Source organism: Agelaius tricolor, unplaced genomic scaffold (assembly GCF_023055355.1).
Source record: "Agelaius tricolor isolate 1412-34295 unplaced genomic scaffold, bAgeTri1.0.p SCAF_7, whole genome shotgun sequence".
NCBI classification, from domain to species: Eukaryota; Metazoa; Chordata; class Aves; order Passeriformes; family Icteridae; genus Agelaius; species Agelaius tricolor.
This window is the reverse complement of record NW_027269267.1, coordinates 31,238,953-31,260,085: the sequence shown is the minus strand read 5'-3', so window position 1 is coordinate 31,260,085 and position 21,133 is coordinate 31,238,953. Positions and strand designations below refer to the sequence as shown.

The window sequence follows — 21,133 nt, the reverse complement described above, 5'->3', positions numbered from 1 at the left end:
TTACCTTGCTTCTTCTTCTTAACTTACAACTAAAAAATAGCTTTGTGTCCTCTCCCCACCCCCTGCTTTAAAGGCAAATTTGCAAGTCACTCATCCAGGATATAAGCTGAGTCCTTTGGGGATTCTAGTTATATTTCATCATTATGAATATTTATCATTTGCTCTTTTAAAACTAATTAATAGATTTAAATTAACTTAAATGTGTGCATCATTTTCACTGTGCAGTTCTTCATCTTGAGACTGCAGACATCATAGCCACATGAATCTTCAACAAGCTGCTGCTGTAATGTCTGAATAAAATGGCATAATCTAAACAACTAAATCTTTGAAAAGAACCTAGAAAAAGGTGGTGAAATGATTTAACTCTGTTTGTAACTAGTGAAAGGCAACCTTTTCAAGTTGAATTTATACTGTATTCCCTCATAGTTTCCTTCTGAAATCACTCTCCCATATTAACACTGACTGTGTAAAATAAAATGACTTTGTAAAAAGAATATTTAAAATAGTGGTCCATGTCTTCCTACAGCAATCTGCAACTTCAGTTTCTCAGCTCTCAAACTGAGTAAGTGTAGCCTTAGCTGTAAACAAATTACACTGCAGATTTGTACATCCTGAGATAAATAGAAAGCAAGAAGTACCAAAATTAAAAGGAAGGTATTGCTGTAGTTTGAGTGCACAGTGCAACACCACCAACAATTTAGTCCCGTAAACCACACATAAACAGAGCAATCAGCAACAGGACCAAAACCAGGCAGGGAAAGATCTAAGCCAAGCCAAACAGCTTCCACACTCAGAACAAGAGGCCTGAGGTTTTCAAGGACCCCATGCCTGCTGTCTGCCCAAGCAGATCACAGTGGGAGAGCAATTCTTCTCAACTGTGCTTGCTTGTCTTCAAAATTGATGAAGGTCAGATTGACTGATACCCTTCCTGGAGTTTGAAAAATGCACAGAACACTATTTTATCTCCTTACTCATATAAGATATTGGGAAAAACAAATCCTTTAGCAACTACTGTCCCAAGAAGCAGACTGTGCCCTTCAGTCTGCTGCCAGCCACTCCAAGGTGACTCACTTCACGTCACTAGAGCTGTTTCTTTTCACAGTGACACAGCTCAAATTTTCCATATTGCTGCAGTGTTAATTCACAGGAACTAGATGCAGCCACTCATGACACACAAGGGAGCAAGCATGGCCCTGTGAGGAAGCTCTGGAAATGAGGGGCTGCCTCATCCCATACCCTCCTGCTTGTTAGGATTTCAATGTGATTATGCCATGTAAAAAGTACAGAAACAGGGATAAAATGTTGGAACATACTTGTACCAAGTTCTGTGTGTTGGTCCTCTGAATGCTGCATAATACAGGTGCCAGCTAACTGCAAGGCTAAAACATTTAGTCCTTCAAGCCCAGATCTGAGCCAGGAGTATCGATGGATGCTCTTGGCACCACTGAGCCAGTCAAGAGTGGTACGGATCTGCTGGCACTGTGTGCTTCATGTGGACCATAAGAATGGAAGGAAAAGACACTCCTCTAGTGTGTCTGTCTGTCTCAGGAAAAAAGAAAGGCCAGGAGCGGATTTTGTCTTCTCTCCTTGCATGGAGCTGCTGCTCAGGACAGCCAATACTCTGGCAAAACCCCCAGAGCCCTGTGCTCTGTTAGCAGGGGAGGGACAAGGACAGGAAGGAAGAGAAGGATGTTCTTAAGATCTCTATAGCTGCAAATACTCTAATCTCAGTGAGAGGTCTTCTTCCCTGTCTCAAGGGACCTCGGATGAAGACTACATTGGAAGGGTAGGAGAAGGCAAGGGAAGGACAGAGAGAAGAAAGTCAGAAAGGTCCAGTACTGAGGGTCTTTGCTCACTGCAAAGGTGGGGAAGGAGATGTGAGAGCAGGGGGGAGAGGGACTTCTATGGGGCTTCCTGAAGTCACCTCAAAGGAGCAGATGAGCATGGACATCTATGCAAAATCAGGTCCCCAGCATCTAATGCCTAACATTGCTGCATGACCTGTTGAACATGTTCTTTTATTTGGGCAATTAAGTGGAGAATAAAGCTATTTCATAAAAGATACCAAGCATTTTCAGGCAGGAGCAATTAGCCAAACTGTGTCCAAAGTTGGTCTAGATTCAGTTACAGATAATCAAGGACAATGTGCTACTTCACAAGTTCAAAGGCTCTAATATTCCCTGCTACTATGCAGCTACAATGCAATACAAGTGTAGCCTTAGGGCTTTTGTGTTTCTTTAAAGCATTAGCCATTAATAGGCTAAGTTTACCACTGGGATACAGAGTACTGGCCCAGCAAAGCAACTTGAATGTATTTATTTTCCAGTCTATGATTTTCAAGTGCAGCGTATCACTTCTACAAGGATTTAATGAGAGCCAAGAGGTGTACTTTATAAGCAACAAATTTCTATTTCTAATGGAGCTCAGTTCAAATCAGAGAGTGATTTATTAGCCTTATCAGCTTTTACTTGTATTTTTCAACAGAGATCAGAAATTTAGGTTTAGGGCTAAAATTCACAGAATATCATCAAGAGCCTTGTTTTCAAAGTCATGATTTTTTTTAATCTTAAATTTATGAACATTCCATCCTACTTAAGGTCAATCATACTGAAGAACAGTGAGTATCTGCCAGCTGCTTTGGACTGCTTCATTAAAATGAAAGCATTTAACTTCTTAAAAAAACCCACCATCTAAGTACATATTCAGTGAAAAAGGAGAAGGAAACACATTTGTCTAAATAAGTAACTCTTGATGGGACATTTACTACCGTAATTATTGTCAATAATAGCAGCAATAACAAGAACAGTTCTATTTGTCACAAGCCAGTGGAACAGGTTCTGCTCTTTGTAGCAGAAGACACAGACAAGTGCCCACCTGTTTGTAACCCAGGAGCTGGATGCAAAGTTCAACTGTTTGTAAGATCCATGGAACTTCATGAGTAAGTCCAACAAGCTGGGCCCCAGTACAGTCAGCTGGCAGCATCAGAAAAGACTGTCTGTTCAGATTAAGAAAAATGGCCTAACATGATCACTGGATCATTCTGAGATTAGCTGTCTTGTGTTGAGCTTGGCAAAGGACTGAAAGGCTGGAGGAAAACCAGAGTAAAGACAACAGAACCTAGAAAAAAGCTGATTACTGTTTGGAAAATTTGCAAAGCAGATGGTTCCTGCAGGTAGAATTGTAGAAAGTTTGCCACAGATCACAATATTTAACAATTTGAAGCACTATAAAACAAGTTCCCACTAGAATAAACTTTTTAATAAAATGCCTAAAATAACATCAAAATATGAGTATTAGAAATATAATGCCACAATGCGCTCTGAATATTAATTAAAGCTGTGTTAAAAACCCCACACATCCTCCTTTCCTACAATCTAACTGAACTGAGTAAGAAAGAAAAATATAGAATACTAACAAGGAGCATATATTGGTTGTGATAGTAATATTAATGTACTGTTTACTAGTGTCACTTATCTTATCCTTACCCAATCTATTTATTTGTGGTTGTTACATAAGGCTACACTTAACTATGGGGAAAATACCCTAAAAATGAGTGGGGCATTTTGAGCTTATGTCTCTTTCTACAACATCTCCTTGAGTTCATTTCTGCATATCCGTGCCTCTCTTCTGTCACACATAGACCTGTTCATTCTCACTGAATGACTTGAGTTTACATGATCAGATTAATTTTTTCTTTGTCTAATAGAAAAGACAGACATTAACTCATCCCTCTCTTTACATAGATTTATTATGTTCAATAATTGTCTGTTATTATTGCTGTACATTGTAATCTATTTCTAATGAATCCCTCTTGGTTATAGTGAAGAAGTCTTGCATAATAAATTCTAATCTGCTAGTCATTATCTTTGTTAATATTTTACAGTCTACATTTATTACTAAGATTAAGAAATAGTTTGCACAGTGCTTGGTATTTTCACTGTTTTTAAGTGCTATCTCTTTGAATTAATTATCTCTTTGAATTTGCCTTTGCATACTTAGGTTAGTATCAACCACACTGGAAACAACAAAGTTTTCAGTCTTTTTTTTTGAGTCTTCTGCTGGGAAACACCCGACAAAAAACTCCCACGATCTTTTTGGAATGGGTGTTTCTTCTTGTGCTGTTTCAGCTCATCTGATTGATGCTGCTTGGGTCCAAGCCTGCAAGCAGATGCCTGGGACTGGAGCTGACAGGAGCAAAAGTGGCTGCACACAATCACATCTGGGCATTCTCCAGCAATTTGTCTTTCTCAGCTCTGGAAGACAGGGATTTCTTTGGGGGAAGTATTAAATTTGCTCAACTTGCAAAGTTGTTTCCCATCTACTAGTCAGAGGCTTAGGAGTGCGCCCTCCAGTCTCCTATTCATAATACCTTTTACAGCTACAAATGTCTTGGCACAGAGATAATAACTGGAGAGCTATTATCAGATCTTGTAATCTCATTACAAACCAGCCATCTCTGGCTCGGTGTGAGCCAGCCACAAGAACCCACACCGCGTTAAGCACCCAGGGACACAGTGCTCAGGCCCCATTTAATTAGATGTGTGTAAGAGTTTGTTTAATGTCATGCCTGTGAGCATCACTGCAGTGAAGTGAGGAACGGGGCCCTTTCAGTCAGCTGAGTAATTCCTGCACAGTGTTGTGTGACTGGAGAGCTCCCTCGAGGACCTCACTGCACATCCTTATGAGGTGGTGGGTATCTCTGAGCAGGCTGCCATCGGGGTTGTTTTTGTTTTAGAAAGGACAAGCAGCACCTCTGCCAAAGCTGTTTGTGCCTTCTGCAGTCTCTGTTCAGGCAAAGGGCAAAGGATGAATCAGCAATGCTCGCTTTTAGTCCCCCTACAAATGCTTATTGGCATTTGGCACTTGGATTTGACAATTAGAGCCAGCTGGTAAACTTCTCATGATAAGCAATGGAAAATGCTGGTTTGCTCAAGCTTTTAATAGGAACACATTGGGTTCAATTAAGTGGCTTTGGATGGGTTCCTTAGGGCAGAGTGGTAAAAAACTGTAATTCTTTAGTGTAGGTGAAAAGTTAGGTACTCACTCGAGGCCCCACTCTGATTTATTTGGGAATAATCTGAATTTTTATATATTGAGAAGATATGTGGTCTGATCTGATAATGAGTATTAGCAAAAGCATTCTGTCTGGAGGGAGGCAAGAACCACTCCAACTCAAAAATCTTTAAGAAGTCTCAAAGTAAACCTGTACCATAATTCTGCCATAGTATCTGTAGGACAGCAGGACCTCTCTCTGTCCACCTCTAGGAGCATTCAGTGAGTCATGTAGGCCATACATTCTCTCTCCTGGATGTCTTTCTGAGGTGTGATCTCTTTTTGAGAACCTTGCCTTTTTGTGGCTTTTGTCAATGTTTTTTATACTGTGGGAAATATTTTTTATTTATCTTTTCCTTGTCTCTCAGAAGAGATCATTTTCCTCAGTTTCCATTGCTCTATCTAATATACTGCGTAAAGAAGCTTTTCTTTCAGCAGTTCTAAAATGTTCTTTAAGATGTGGTCAGTACACAACCATTCTTATTATTCCCAGTGTGTTCTTCATAACTCATACCCAGTGAGCATTATTAAACCAATGTGAGAAAGATTGTATTGAATACCAAACTGCATTGCAAGTACTCACAGCAAAGTGGAAGGAAGCAGGAATGAGCAGCAGGCAAAGACAGCTTTAAACACTGGCTCTCCTTCAACATGCAAAATATCTGTCCCCAAAACATGACATGTCAACACTAGTTTACCACAATAAAAAGGAAGTAATGAGTGAGACAACTCAGGCCCCTTCCCACACTTCATTGGTGACTCTGATCCCTGATTTATGGGCAAAATTCACTACGCTGAACTCAATCATCACTGAAGGGAACAGAAAACACCTGTCAGTGGAATGACAGCCTCAAGAAGTCATGAGCAGCTGCCTTTTACTGCACTGTGTTCTAGGCAAATATGCCAGAAAGGTTAGCTTTGAAAACTGCACACAGCAAAACTCTCATTGCAGCCATTTAAGCAGTAGATCCTCCAATTAAGCTGAATGAATCTTCCTTTCTAGGAATGTAAGACACTCAGGTTATGAAGCTCCAGGATTGATTAAGGCCTTTGAATACTCCCATAACATAAATAGTACTCAGAACAAAACTAGTCACAGCTGCTGCACTGATGGAGAAAGGTTAAACATGGAACCTAGAAAAGCCAAACAGAGACAGCAGATAGTAATGTGTGTGTAGCCAGCAGGTTTTCTGTGGATTCTTAAGGTCACAAGCTCCTAAACTTGTTGGGAAAAAATGCTTGGTCACTGCAATTCAAATGGTGGTATATTCTTTCCAGAAGAAAAAGTTCTAGTAAATTATTATCAGTATTTTCATGCTATTGTCATTTCACAGGAAAACTGACAAACATATGAAGTGCACAAAGATTCAATGAAAAGCCAAAATTAAAAAGTATGCCACAAAAAGCCAAAATTAAAAAGTTTCTTTTTGAAAGAAAAAAGTAAATACAATTTGCTTATTGAGGAAGGAGGGGAGAGATGACAGAGTGACAAAATTGAGGAGAAAGAGAGAGAGGAGGAAAGAATCACCAACCCAAACAGAAAAAATGAAACAAAATATAAAATTATAGAGCTGTTTAACTTCTGAGATAGGCTACACACCTGGTGTAACATGAGACTTGGGAAAAAAGATTTCAGAGAGAGACAGAAGATTTTACTCCCTTTAAAGTGGGGAAGAAAGACAGTAAAGGGAAAAACATTACAGAAAAAAAGAGGCACAAAGAGGATTCAGAAATAGTAACAAAAGTCATTCCTAGGGAAAAGAGAAATAAAAGAGAAAAAAGGCAGAAAGCCAACAAAGAAGAAAAAGTGAAAATAAGTGAAGAGGAAAAAAGTCACTCATACATGTGCACAGTGAAAGCCATTGAAAATACAGTTCTAAACTCATGAGAAACATGTATCAGGAGACATCAGAAATCTATCTGTGTAGGAGAAAATTGGGAGATTGTCTTGCAGTTGTGAGATGAGCATGAGGGATATCATTGATAGCCATGGGAAAGAGGACAGCACATGTGTTTCTTTAGTCTTCTGAGATGAGTCTCATATTTGCCCCTCTGTGAGAATAATGCACTCAGAGGTTGCATTTATCAACATAAGAAGAGTATGCAGATGTGTGCACACATGCACACACAAAGTATAGCATTTAGAAATGCTTGGATTGGTTCCAAGATAGTTGAACAAAATGAGACTAATAAAATATAATTAAACATTAATTACTGTAGCTATCAAAAATAATTGACTTGTACAAAGCACAGCACTCCTATTAAAAAGGGACCTGAGGGTAATAAAAAACATATACTATTCTGTATAATAATTGCTATGAAGCAATTAAATTTATAGGCAACTGTTAAAATTCTTTTGTGACTATTCAAACATGTGAGCACTGGACAGATTTGGTCCAAAACTGTCTACTATGAGACAGTTTTGTTATTAATAAGGAATAAACATTACCATTTAAAAACCAATCCAAAGGTGCAATGCTGCTTGAAGTAGATTTGAAGTAAAACTGGATGGATCTGTCACAAAAATGCTGTTGTGTATGTCCCAACAGGTCCTACTTCTTCCATCAGCTTTTCTTTCTATTCATCTTTTGAGCATGAGAGAGACAGAGCTGGCAGATGAAAGCAGGAGAGTTGAGATCTTCAGCTGGTATGAAGCTATGTCACTTCACTCACTTCCTTATGCTTTGCTGATTTTTAACAGTGAAGGGAAGATCTCAGTGCAGGCAGTACTGGGGGAGAGACAGACTGGTTACAGAGCCGAGGTTACAGTCAGTGAATGAGAACCTGGATAAAGAAGAGTATTTCACTGACTAGTGGGGACAAAGTGGAGCAGTAGACTGAAACAGCTTGTGCTGAGGCCCCCCACTTGAATTTCTGTGTGTCTTACTGCAGACTAGCACTCAGTCTGCTCCTCAGAGTGCCCATTAGTGGGTTAGGTGTGCCTCTGGAAAACATTTTAGGGCTACTTCCCCCTGAAAAGAACCTAGTTCGCACACTCTGACTGTTCAGCAAGCTGAACCAAAATTTGGTAAGTGAGGATGACCAAGACGGGCTTCAGGTGCAACTCCAGATCCAAACTAGGGCACTGATGTAGCTGCACTGGAAAAAAACAGTTTTATGCTTTTTAGATTAACTTTTAAGGGGAAGGATTGGGATTTCACTTCCTTGTGGACAGTTTGTTCTCTTAGTTGGCCTTCAAGAAAATAAAAGTTGAGTGTTTACGTGGAATGCAGTCTTCTAGAGTAAGGAGCAGAGCTAATGGCAGGGCTTAATCAGAAGGGGCAATAATAACTATGAAGATTGCATGAGTGTTTTGAAAAGAGAAGGGACAACAGCACAATGCAAACAGCACTTCTACGTGTTCTCACTCTGGGAGTCCTTATTCCCTCCTTCTGTGCTGCCTTCTCTCCTCCTTTGCTTTGGCTGCTGCCAAGATTTACTTGTTATTTGGCTGTTAATTTCTCACTTCTTATTTAATCTCACACATTCTATTAACTCAGAAAAGTTTTGTTGTAGTTTGCATAGAATAAAAGAGTTGTAACAGAAACAGACAAAATGCAGAGCAAAAAAGTTCATTTTCATGAGCCTATTCTTAATGAAGGAAATGAGAAGGGTTGAAAATTTTAGAAAGAGGAAAAAGAATACATTTCCATATTTCTTAGGCTCTACTCCTTCTCTACTCCTAATGCATCAGGAACAGATTGGTAAGTCAGTGTCTTCAGTTGCTTTGAGAAACCCTTGGCAGTCTTACATAAAATGACAAAAATGGAGTCAAATCCTTAAGACAGATGTAATGTATCATTGAGAGTTGGTGGAGATGCCATGACATGAAACATATTTGGCATATGGCACCTTCACTTGTTCTGCAAGAAAAATACTAAACATAGCAAGGTAAAGTCACTTGAAATTGTGAAGGAGAGAAACTGTCATTACTATGAGACATTAACATTGCTGTGTTCCATTTACTACAATCCACCAATCAAACTTAAACCTACCGACCAGTTCTGCTTGTAGGAAATTCATTCATTCATTCATAGAAAATCTGCCACCCCAAGAACCAGCTAAAGGGGCTAAATCAATCCTCATTTTGTTTGTCTCTTGGCCCCAGTGCTAAATCATATCAAATCATCAAATCAAATTATATATCATATATCATAGCATACTATTAGAACAAAAGGAAATACAAGCCTTTTTTTTCAGCTATTCTTCCCAAATTTTGCATGTCATGCTATGCTTTCTGGGCATGCAGCAGGTTGAGCTGCTCCTATGCTATAAATATTCCTCTTACATAACAAATTAATCAGATAAAAAGCCAAAGAAAGCAACTATTTTTAGTATAATATTGCTAGTCATGCTTCTGCAGTGTTATTTTTTGCTTTGAAATAAAAGGACTTCTTCATTCTGCAGTTCTTTTCCATCAATGTGTGGGACTGTGCCAATTCAAGCAATATTTCTGTATAAAGAACCCTGATTAATGATCTAAAAATCCAAGCAAGCTTTATTGTCTCAGTGTTGCTGCTCAAGCTGCTTGAAAAGTTTCTGCTAAAACATTCAAGCAATTCCTATATAATACCTAAAGTGTTCTTCAGGCTCTGGCATTTTCAGCCTAAAAAGAATGAATGAATCGAAGAATTCAGAAGAAAAAAATACAATGTTATGTAAAACCTGATGACTGTTCATTGGAAAATGTTTTAAAACAATTTTTTTCTTAGCTTTCTTTCCTACTGGATATGGACTTGGCTTTTTAAATGTCTTCTGCCAGCTAACTGAACTCAAGAACAAACTGGCCTATGGAGCCAATTCTCAATTACTTCAATCTGGACTGACACAGTTTAATTCAAATTGAGGCTTTAGTTCTTAATTTCAAAATATTTTTTTACATCTCTATCTCCAAATCCTGTATTAGAAGCAAATCAAGACTGTGAATTATGAAGCTGCAGTAACTGAACTGCTGTCATTGTTGATAGAGAGAAGACAGAGTGGTAAAGTCTTAAAATTCTGAAACCTAGAATGAAAGATTTGATTTTAGATGACTTGAGTTCACGTAGTTCACCTAGCAGAAGACTCCTCCTGAATGTATTACACTTTTACCTTAAAGATTATCTGGTGGCAGCTGCAATTGCTGGGCCAGTGGATGACCACTAGTGGGGTCATGTGGGGCGCTTCTGACTCTCATTCCAGACTAGCCTGGGTAGCACAGATCATACCTGTGTCACATCTGACCACCCCTTGGGGGGGCCTTGCTGTCTGACACTTCACTTGACTTCAGGGGTACCTACATGGGAGGACATTTTGCCCTTACTGGATGTGAACTGGTGGATGCTTATAGCACGGATCTGTGGATGGAGAGAAGAAATAAACTCTAGGTGACACAACAGGCCCACTCCGGTCCCCAGAGTATGGGGCTCTGACTCCAGGATCTTTTTATTTCAGACCAAAAATATAAGGGTGTTTCATGCCTCTGAGGGATGGACACTAACAGGAGAAATAAGAACACTCTCTAACCTAAAAAAATGCAGTGGGGTTAGAGCACAGAACCCAATAAAACCAGCCCTACTCATGGGCATCATCTTGTTATTAATAATATCCACAAGTACAAAGACACCACAAAATAAAGCAATATTTTTTTCCAAATTGGTTTGTTTCTTCTCTGGGATACAGATAATTTTTAAGTAAAGGTCTGCTTTTACAGAATGATGTGGTCAGGGAGGCATGGTAGCCTTTTTACATTCAATAAATGATTCTCGAATTAAATGTGCACCTGTATCATTCCTAAATATTTATCTACCACACAACTTTTGTTTTTATTAAACATTATCATACACAACCAAGTGAAGAGAATTTTTCTGCTTTTATTTACATGCAAGACTGGATTTAGATACAGGAGATTAAGTACAATTGGGGGAAAAAGAACAATGGATGATGACGGTGATGACAAGGGCAAAACAATTGTTTGAAGCTGCAGCAGAGTATTTGAAAAGCAGGACCTGACCAAAGCCAGCCTGCAGTTTGAAAAGGATCAAATGGCTCCCGTTAGGTTAAGGGTAACTTTCACACAAAGCAGGATGTGAATGGCAGCGGATTGTGCTGTCTGGCTGCCAAGATTTATTGATGATAAAGGCAGCAAGCAAAATCATTTTCAGGGGAAATCCACCTCAGGATCTAGGAAATTCTTGCCGTGTCTGATGTGTGTTCTACATCAGAAGCACAAGAGATGAGCCAGGGTTTGAAGAACAGAGCAGCCCGTACAATACCGAGGAAGGCGAGCAGAGGGACACTATGGTAGCCCTGTCAAAACCAGAATTTTCCTGATAAAACAAATCCCATCTGGCAGGCCAGGCATGCACACCCTCTCATCCTGCCATAACCAACTGAGGCCACAGCTCAAAGACTGTCATGCCAGGCAATATGCAATTTTGTAATTAGTTCTGTGGAAAAACCCAACAATCAGAAATCCTCTGTCTTCTTGGCAGCAGTTGTTGTTCTTTTCCCAGAGAAACTGGAGACAAATATCACTTTCAGCTATGTTAAATTCTTAAAAGAAGAAGTGAGGCAACTCCACAGAGTGCAATGAAAATGTTTTAAAAATGCAAATAAAGACTGACATACAACAGAGAAAAAGGGAAAAGCTTTTTCCCAGGGAACATCAACTCCATTATTGAGTGTAATCCCAACACATTTACAATAAACCTATTTCCTCAAACAATTCCTCTTCTTTTGGAAAGACCTTTTTTAAAAAAAGCTATAGATCACAGTAGTGTTATATTAGCAGTTGACTTCTCTATGTGATAAACCTACCTGTATTATTGAAATAATTTAAAAATGTATATACTTCCCAGAAAAACAGGGCAATAATAAAACCCCTGTGATATGAGAAAAGCTTTGCATATCTATCTTAATCTTGCCAAATTTAAACCTACTCAACCTAGGTCTTTCCCTTCAAAACACATACAATGAACAAGGGAGGTTTTAAAATCCATGATTAACAAGAAAATTATTTCTTCAAAACTAATTTATATGACATTACTGCTTATACTGAGCCAAGATGACTGCATGTTAAATTTTGCCAGCATGCTAAAAGTGATGTCAAGAAATAAGAAAAAATACCATCATCATGTTCATTTAATGGATAAAACATGAAGTGAGCAGCAGCAGAGATAAGCACCCTGGAGGCTGTTTGGTTTGTCAGGACATGCACATGCAGTAATCCCTGACAGTCCTTCTTGGTAAAGAGAGTGGGGTTTTTTTCTCTAATGTGGAGCAAAGCTGTGGTGATTGCTGCTTACTAATGCATTAGACTTTTAACAGTGTAAACATGAAGGCAGTAATTCAGAGAACACTAAACTTGAAAGACGTAGCAGACGTGTAAAGTTAATTTGATTTACAGCATAATCAGGAGCAGAATTCTCTTGCTTTCCCTTCTGATCTACATCTGAGCCCAGAAAAATCAGATTTTCTTCCCACAAATCCAAGCAGATTCCACTCTCTTGTCTTGCATGGATGTAAGAAGAGCCAAATTTGACCCAGACCTCTTTTGGGGGAATAGAATTTTGCTTCACAAGTTGTCTACATTACACTGCCATCACTATTGTCTTCATTTGTTTACTTCAAGAGCATTTCCAATACATCAGGAAGTTTCCAAACAAAAAGCAGATGCTGCCTGGATTTGAGACTCCTAAAGACTGAAGGCAGGAAGACAAACGAGGGGTGAGGTGACAGGTAATAAAAAATCAAGAATGGTTAAAGCTGGAAGGGACCACTAGATGCAATTTAGTCCAACATTCCTGTGGTATAAGCAAGCATTTGAAGAAAATAAAACAAAACATGTAATTTCAGTCATGTTACAGCCATAAGCAGTCCAATGATGCCATTTCAACAACTCTGATTGTGCTTCTCTCATTACTGTTGGCACCTTCCAAGCTCAGCAGCTCAGGACTCCTCCTCCTTTGCTACACGAGACGGTCTCCATTCCCTATCCCAAGTATTTCCTGATGGGTTCAGAAGGTCACAGTCACTGCAGGTGATTTCTACATTTGCAGTTGGCCCCCACAGATGTGCAGGATCAGGTAAGGTGTGATGTGGAGGCTGAATAGAGAGAGAAATGCTTGGTGTGGGTAACAGAGACAACCTCAGGTCGCAAAAGAGGAGGGGGCTGCAGCCAGCCAGCTTGAATCTGCTGGCTGCTCTGAGGCCAAGCACACAGAGATGCAAGCTAGGCCCAAGACTGAAGCAAAATCAAGGAGAAAAATATGAAAACCACTCATCCCTTTACCATGAGTCCCAACTCTCCCCGGCAGTGTGGAGAGAAAGGCATAGGGGGGTTATATGATGGTGTGTGCATCCAGCAAGCAGTGCCTCAAGCCTGCTGCCTAGGAGGGGCCTCATCCTGTCAGATATGGATTGATCAGAAGAGCTTGTTCCACTGAGCATGGACAACATGAAGCCAATGTTGAGGGATACCTGAAGCTCCTGAAATACAACACCCACTGCCTTTCTGATCTGTGGTAGAGGACATGCACTGTAGGAAGAAATTGCCTGGTGTTTCTGCTTTTCCCCTTCACTGACCCAACACACCTTTGCCAGTAGTAAATAGTTTAACTGCATGAATGTAAGCTTTTATGAGGCAGATAGCATGTGCACATCCTTTCAAATATTGCTGAGATGGTTTACAGGGTCAGCTTTCAAAACTTCTGTAGGCAATACCTTGTGATCATTCCCAGTTAAAAAGCTCACCCACCTCCTATTGCACCTGAGGTAAGAGGCACACATAAAGAGAAATAAAGAAAAGGAAAACATACATCTGCACGTGTACTCTGTGATTACACAGGTATTAAGAGAAAACAGGGTTAAGGCTGGAGGATTTTACCACAGACATGCATACAAAGTGGCATAGACTCTTCAAGAGAAAAACACCAGACAGTGAAGGCACTAAAATAGAAGATTGCAAAACAGAAAATGCAGATAGTTTTGTCTGATTCAGAAGCATCACCATGGAGGGCAATGACACTGCTCCAGGTCACTGTGAGGAGGACAGTGCTGGCACCACTGCCCCAGAGGAACACAAAGGTTATATGGGAGACAAAAGGGTCTCCCGAGATGCAAAAACCAAACTGTTTCATACACATGCTCTTCGTGTGAAACACAGATGTGGACCTTGGAGAAAGCTGCCAGGCAAGGACTCTCATCCTCTGAAACAAGCTGCTTACGGGTACTTGAGGAGATGGCATGAGAAATAAGATCATCATGGAGATGATCTGTGAGGAGGAGAGTCCCTGGCACAGCAATCAGAAGGAAGCATGAACTGCTGGGCATGCTGGCCAGATGAAGGAGAAGCAAAAAGGATCACATCCTTTGGCCAGAAAGGTTTAGTTGTTATGTGGTGAGAAGACATGACAGAATATTCAGGCAGCGCTTTTAAGACACCATGTACCAAAGTGGGAGCCAGAGCCTTGCTAAATGGAAGGCAGAAGCCCAGTACTATGCTCATTAAGCTGTGATAGTGCTATCAACCTCCCTGCCTCTCTGGACCACCTACAAAATATCTCTCTGGCCCAGCAGACATGTACCACCCACACCAGAAAGGTGTTGAGAGAGCCAGGTCTCTACCTGGCTGGGGTGGGCAACCCCCTTGGGTGGTAACCCTCTTGGGCTACCCCCCTGGCCCCCCTGCCTGCCCTGGAATGCCATGGGATGCATTCCCACCTGGGAGCCATGTGCAGCATAGGGGTCAGGATCAACCAGCGGTGGGGATGGAATTCAAACCCCAAAGTGGGTATATCCTTTCACCTGTATCACATCAGCTACAGAGAACCTGTACCTTTGCACAATCCAGAGCAGGTGGTGCCTGGCACAGGGACTGCTCTGGCAGGGAATGGTGCTGCTGGGGGTGGGCAGTGGCAAAGTGGGGAGGCCAGCCAGGGAAGGGCATCCCCAGTGCCTCATTTCAGGAGGTGCCAGCAGGCAGCCCTGGCAAAGGCCTGAGCTGCACTCTCAGCACAGCTGCCAGGTGGGCACAGCAAAGGCTTGTTTGCACACACACACACACACACACACAGAGGCACACACAGACACACAGACACACAGACAGACACAGGCACACACAGACACACACACACACACACACAGACACACAGACACACACACAGACACATACACAGACACACACACACACACACAGACACACAGACACACACACAGACACATACACAGACACACACACACACACAGACACACACAGACACACACACAGACACACACACAGACACACAGACACATACACGCACACACACACATAGACACACAGACACAGACACACACAGACACACAGAGTTCCGTGATTTCAGAGCAGTTTGTGTTTCCCAGCCTGAAGAGAAATGAGATCTCCCGCACTGCTGTACATGTGGCATTTCATTCATCAGTTTTTCCACATGGAAGGCTTGTCATATAAACAAAATGAGTGTGTGTGTGTCATTCTACTGCTTCTGGATGCCCTGCAAGAGAAACACAGCAGAGCACACGCTATTTATCAAAGTCCTGATGGGGAGGAAGGTATATTTGTAGCATCTGCTAAATATACTCCATTTCTGCTACTTTCTCTGCTCTCAGTGACAGCAAACATCATTTGACAGAGACCAGAACATGCTCATTGTTTCCCCATCTCCAAACTAGCTTTTTTCTAAGGAAAAAAAAAAAATCGAAACCACCACGGTTGATTTTCAAGAACATTCTTACTGTGTTCAACCTCTCTCTGCTCACATTTGAGTCAGTAGGAATTGAGGCTAGTGATGAACCTTTTAAAATTCTTACCATGTATTTACATTACTCTTTTCCAGGTTTACTTTAAATAATAACCATGTATAACATACACTGTACATACACAAAGCACACTTTTCCTTTTCCTAGCACTGAATTTTACAGATAATGATCCTCCAAAACACTTGCCTTTGTAAGTCAAGCAAATGTCTGATACATGGGAATTGTCTGCATTTCATGAAGAAAGGAAGGGAAAAAAGGAACTGGACAGAAACCTCACTGTACTGTGGAAAAGGTGATCAGGAAATGGAACAGATGGTTCTGAAGGGTATTGATGAATCTTTAGTGCGTCTATAAAATGCAACATTTTTGGAAAACACTTCTTGAAATAACATGCATTAGGACTTTCAGTGAAATTATCTATTTCAACCACAGGTATCTGACACAGACATAAGTATATTTCAGATTACATTAGTTCACTTAAGAGGAAGCTGTTAGAAGTACATCCATATTTGATAATAACTATGGAGCCAGTTTTATACATACCAACTGGAACAAGGGAACTTGAATTAATAATGTACATTTTGAGCTTCAGCTACAGCTGCAGGACTATCTGAAAAGAGACCCTTTTTTCAGAGTGCTGCAGTCTATCTCGCATTTGTACACTATTTTTGAAAAAAACTGGGAACCTTAGACATTCATCTCCCAAGTGGGGCTTCCCAGCCCACTCCAAGCTGGACTGGTTTCTTACTATCCCATGTAATTCCCTGAAGGGTCTGCCAATGGGGAATGATGATGCTGGAAAGATGAGCAGGGGGTAATCACTACTGGGCCTCCAGATGAGCCAGAGATTTTTGGGAGCTGCCTTTACCTTAGCTGGAGGAGCCAGGATATACCAATACAATAAGTACATTGACTGGGACTCTGAAGAATGCACAACAAATTTCTGAAACATCAAAACTTTCTGCAAGCTGGAAATGTGTGGTTTCACCTAGTCCTGTCTTCAACCAGATACACATTTGGTACTTTAACCAGGTAAAAAGAGTCTGTCTTCAGATGGGAATTTTTGTTGTGCTCTTGAAGAATGACTTGAGATTTTGAGATTTTCTTCTTGAGATATCATTCCTTAAAAGGCCAAGCTGATCACATCAATTGCAATTAACAGAACATTTACTGCCACATAAGAAGTCAAAAGCCACCTGCAATTGCTTTGTCACAACATATCAGTACATCTACATCATAATTCAGAAATTATAATGACTGTCATATCTGGCCATGCTACCATTACCAAATACACCCTTAAATATCCTGTGAAAAAATCACATCAGCTACCTGTCTGCCCAGAAAATGACCAAAAGAAAGATGTACAGTTTGCAACCCCCTCAAGTTTCTTGACATACCTCATATATTTTTGAACACTCTCAAGTTCCTTTGACCTTCAGATGCCACATATTGATTGCCTGGTGAAGTTAAACCTGCTCCTCTCAGCATCCTGCGCCTGCACTCATCCTGGCAGAACTTCTATCATCTCTTGTCATCAACTACATGAGCAACTCTCAAAAGTAAGCCCTCTCCACTATTTTGCAGCTTATCTCCACATTAGTATTAACCAAATGCTAACATAGATAAAGGAGGGATTTTTATAGATGCCCTAATAAGAGAAGCTACTTATTCCCTGAGTTTGAGCTTTCTTAAAACAAGCTCTGAAAGGATCATTTCCCCCCTCTCTCTGCTGAAGTGCTGCTAATGCTGCTAATTTAGACTAGATGATTTTACCCTTGCCTGAATCCAGAACAAGTCTCATATACTTTTGCAGGGGGATTAAAACAGGTTTAAAATGATGTTTAAAAAAACCTTCTCACAACTCTGCTCAGGGAAGGGTGAATTCTTTCAACTTGTTTTTTTTTAGTCCTTTTTTTTCTGTATATTCACAGGTTTCAATCTTGTCAAGGTTGCTAGATAGCCTTTGACACTTTTGTATCATTCAATATTTTTTGAGAACACTACATGAGGTAATATATATTGCAAAAAGAGACACTCTTTCAACCTTTTTCTCCAAAGGCAGTTTTGATGAGGCTGGACTTAAATGTTCCTAATTACAAATAAGCACTGTGTTTCCTCCTTTGGAATTTTTCTTCTTTGCTTTTCTTTGAAATTAGATGCTTCTTTTGTTTTCTATTTATGAAACCTTTTACAGAAAATTATTACTTCATGTATGGGTCTTTGGTGGCACATAGAGTTTCAACAGATATTATTTTAATTAGGCTGCTTGTTTCAATTTCCTTTTTAAATGGCTGTGGCAAGGACCTTGTGTTGTGATCTGCTGAATGGGAGGAAATGTCTGCTGAGGATTCTTCCCTTCTGGAAGTAGTGTATTAATGAGACACTTTCTTAATAGCAGCTTCATGTCAAGTCCTGTAATCAGAACATGAGAGACACCCAAACCAGCAGAAACATTCATTAATTCCAGAAGTCACTGTTTCTGCATTATGTTTGAGTATTATTCCAAAAGGAATAGAATCTTAGCAGTGATGTGGGATAAGAGGGTGTTTTTGTATTACAGTGAGAGAGAGACACAGTTTGTCAAATTTACTGTTTTGTACTGGTTGGGTTCCTGTCTATAAGGCTAGTCTTTCTTTAGGAAAAAAAATCCAATCCTGTTTGGTATCAGAATGCAGTGCCTTGGAGTAAAGAAGCAATTTACTACAGGACTTCAAAATTGTTCCCTGATTATTCTCCAGTTTGCCCTGACCAATGCTGAGAAACTAATTGGTGTCTGACTTTATGAAATAATTCTAGTTTAACATCTGTGAACTCATGATTAAGTCCTTCCAAGCAGAGAAGTGTGTTATTCAAACTTCTGACACAGTGGTGCAATATGACCACACCATCTCCAGCCACACTCTCTGAAATGAGAAGCCTAAAACCTTAATTAAAACAAAACCCAGTCATACACCTCATCATTCTACTGTAGCTAGAAGATAAAATCCTCCTGGGAGATCAAGAAACTGATCTAAGAACTATTAGCACAAGTTCCCCTTTCTATGTTCACCAACCAATTGTATTAACACTCCTTATGGAATTGAAAGGAAGTGAAGATTAGACAACTCAGAAAGGCATGCCTGTCTTTCTGGACCTACATGCCATTATTTCCAAAGCAAGAAGAGCATGATAACAGAAATATGTCATATTGGTGTTATAATCAGCATTGGATTAGGTTACTGTATAAAAAGATTATATATTTTAATAGGTGCTAGCATACTTACAATAGGTAAAGTAAAAATTCCATTAATTTATCTCAGTATGTCATGAATGGGAGAGGAAAACTAAATTTTTATCACCTGATTTCATAAGGGTGATCTACTTGCATCCAATCAAAACTGTCTCTATAATAATTTCTCCCTCTTGTCAGCTTACAGCTTTTCAAAATATTTAACATTTTGGCTAGTATGGCTCACATTTGGCCTTGTCTGAGAAGTTGTTTCAGTTAAATCCCTTAAGCCATGAACAAAAGTGAGTAAATATAGTTTACTACAGTTTTCTGAACAGGGAGAAGGCCCTTGAAACACTGGTAAACATGGTGAGCAGTGTTATTGGTGAGTGCTCCTAACTTGAGGAAACTACAGTGACAGTGATTTAGAGAGCACAGGGAGGAGCAGAATACAGTATTTCCCAAAGTGTATGGATATCCACATACACACAAATATTGAATGCCTCATACAGTAAAAGAAAACCTTACTTATGTGTAGGGAATGGTGTCCACAAACCCACCTGTAAAACACATATCTCTGCAGAAGAGGTGAGCAAGTCAATCAGCTGCAGAACAAAAATTTATTTTCTTCAAACCAAGTAGTACCTGTCAGTCTCTCTTATATTTTCCTGCAGCCATCAAGGTTCATTTGAAAAATCTGATTTGTGCATGAGGCATTATAGATCAAATTTGCCAGCGGTACAGAGTCTCCTTTATTTATTCTCTACTGAATAAAATAACTACTGAAATGACCTAGAAGTTCCCCTTCTCTCACTCAAGCAAACTGGATTTCTTGGGAATAATGGGCCTGATTCTCTTTATCACCAAACCATGCCTCTCCTCCTTCATCCTGACAGTGAATTGCTTTACAGTGAGGGTAATGGGTTTTAAATTGCAATTTCTACACTAATTTTAGGGCTTCTTTATAATGGAGATAAAAAGCAAGATAAAGGGGCCTTATCATAAATAAAAATAAGGCCATATATAGTTTATATCGATCCTACTTCTCACCTTTTGGGGCTTTTTTCTGTGCATCATCCTTAGGAAAATGTTTTCATGAATCATTATTTTTAAAATCTGAGTCAGGAAATTTAAAAATTAGACCATCAAAGTATGTGGGGTCTGGTGGGCTTTGGTTTCAAGGCTTCAACAGAAGAACATCAGGTCAGTGCCTAGAGATGAGTATTTATTTTTCCAATTTTGGAACAAATTGGCCTGACTTTCAAATGTTACTACTGTGCTGCCAGTGTGGATGTGGATGGACCCCTCTGCCCAGCCTTTTCTCCAGCCTCATGGACAATGGTGTACAGACCCCAGCTGGCTCTCTCCAGCTTCCCCAGGCAGTGCTACAGGAGCTGGCACTGAGCTTAAACAGCAGAACACTGACACAGCACCAGGCATGCCTGGGCCTGCAGCCACCAGTGAGGACAGAAAGGACCACCTGAGCCAGACTGGGGCCAGCCAGCAATGCAGGAGTTGGCTTCTTGTTGGTTTTAACCTTCCCTGCTAGCCTGTCCTTGTTCTTTATCCCAAACACCTGTACTGTGGGTTTACTTCAACACCTTCTCAGTAAATTATCAATAAATTAGTCACTTTCTAACTTCTCTGTAAATTTTATTCTTTCCATTGTCTCCTTTTTTTTAGGAAAAAAATGATGCATTAAATAAGAGAATGTGTCATCAAATACACACAATGCAAAATTCATCATAGAGACTTTTGACTATGAGAACACATTGATGGGAAATAGTCAATTAAGGGTTTAACAATGATACAGAGTCTAATTCTACAGGATATCATAGATTTCTGGTGGGAATACTTCACAAATGAAAAAACTTTTCAATTTAAATTAAATTAAATTTCCAATTAAGTCACAGAGAGCTGTACTCCAGCAGGAAAAGCTACTAAAAATCATATATTCTTGATTTCATGAATATCATGAATTAAACATTTAGTGTAGTTCAGTCAACAGTGACCCAAGACAGAAGGACAGAAAATACTTTCTGTGTTCCCCCACTTCTATTTTAAACCATGTGTTTTATAATTAGGTGTTTCTTCCATCAGTTTAAACAAGACTTTCTT

General features: G+C 40.0%; 1 protein-coding gene across 1 annotated transcript in view; it reads right to left on the bottom strand.

Moving 5' to 3' along the window:
* AFF3 (ALF transcription elongation factor 3) overlaps positions 1 to 21,133 on the bottom strand; it is a 329,019-nt gene that overhangs the window by 227,421 nt on the left and 80,465 nt on the right. The gene's annotated exons all lie outside the window — the stretch shown is intronic.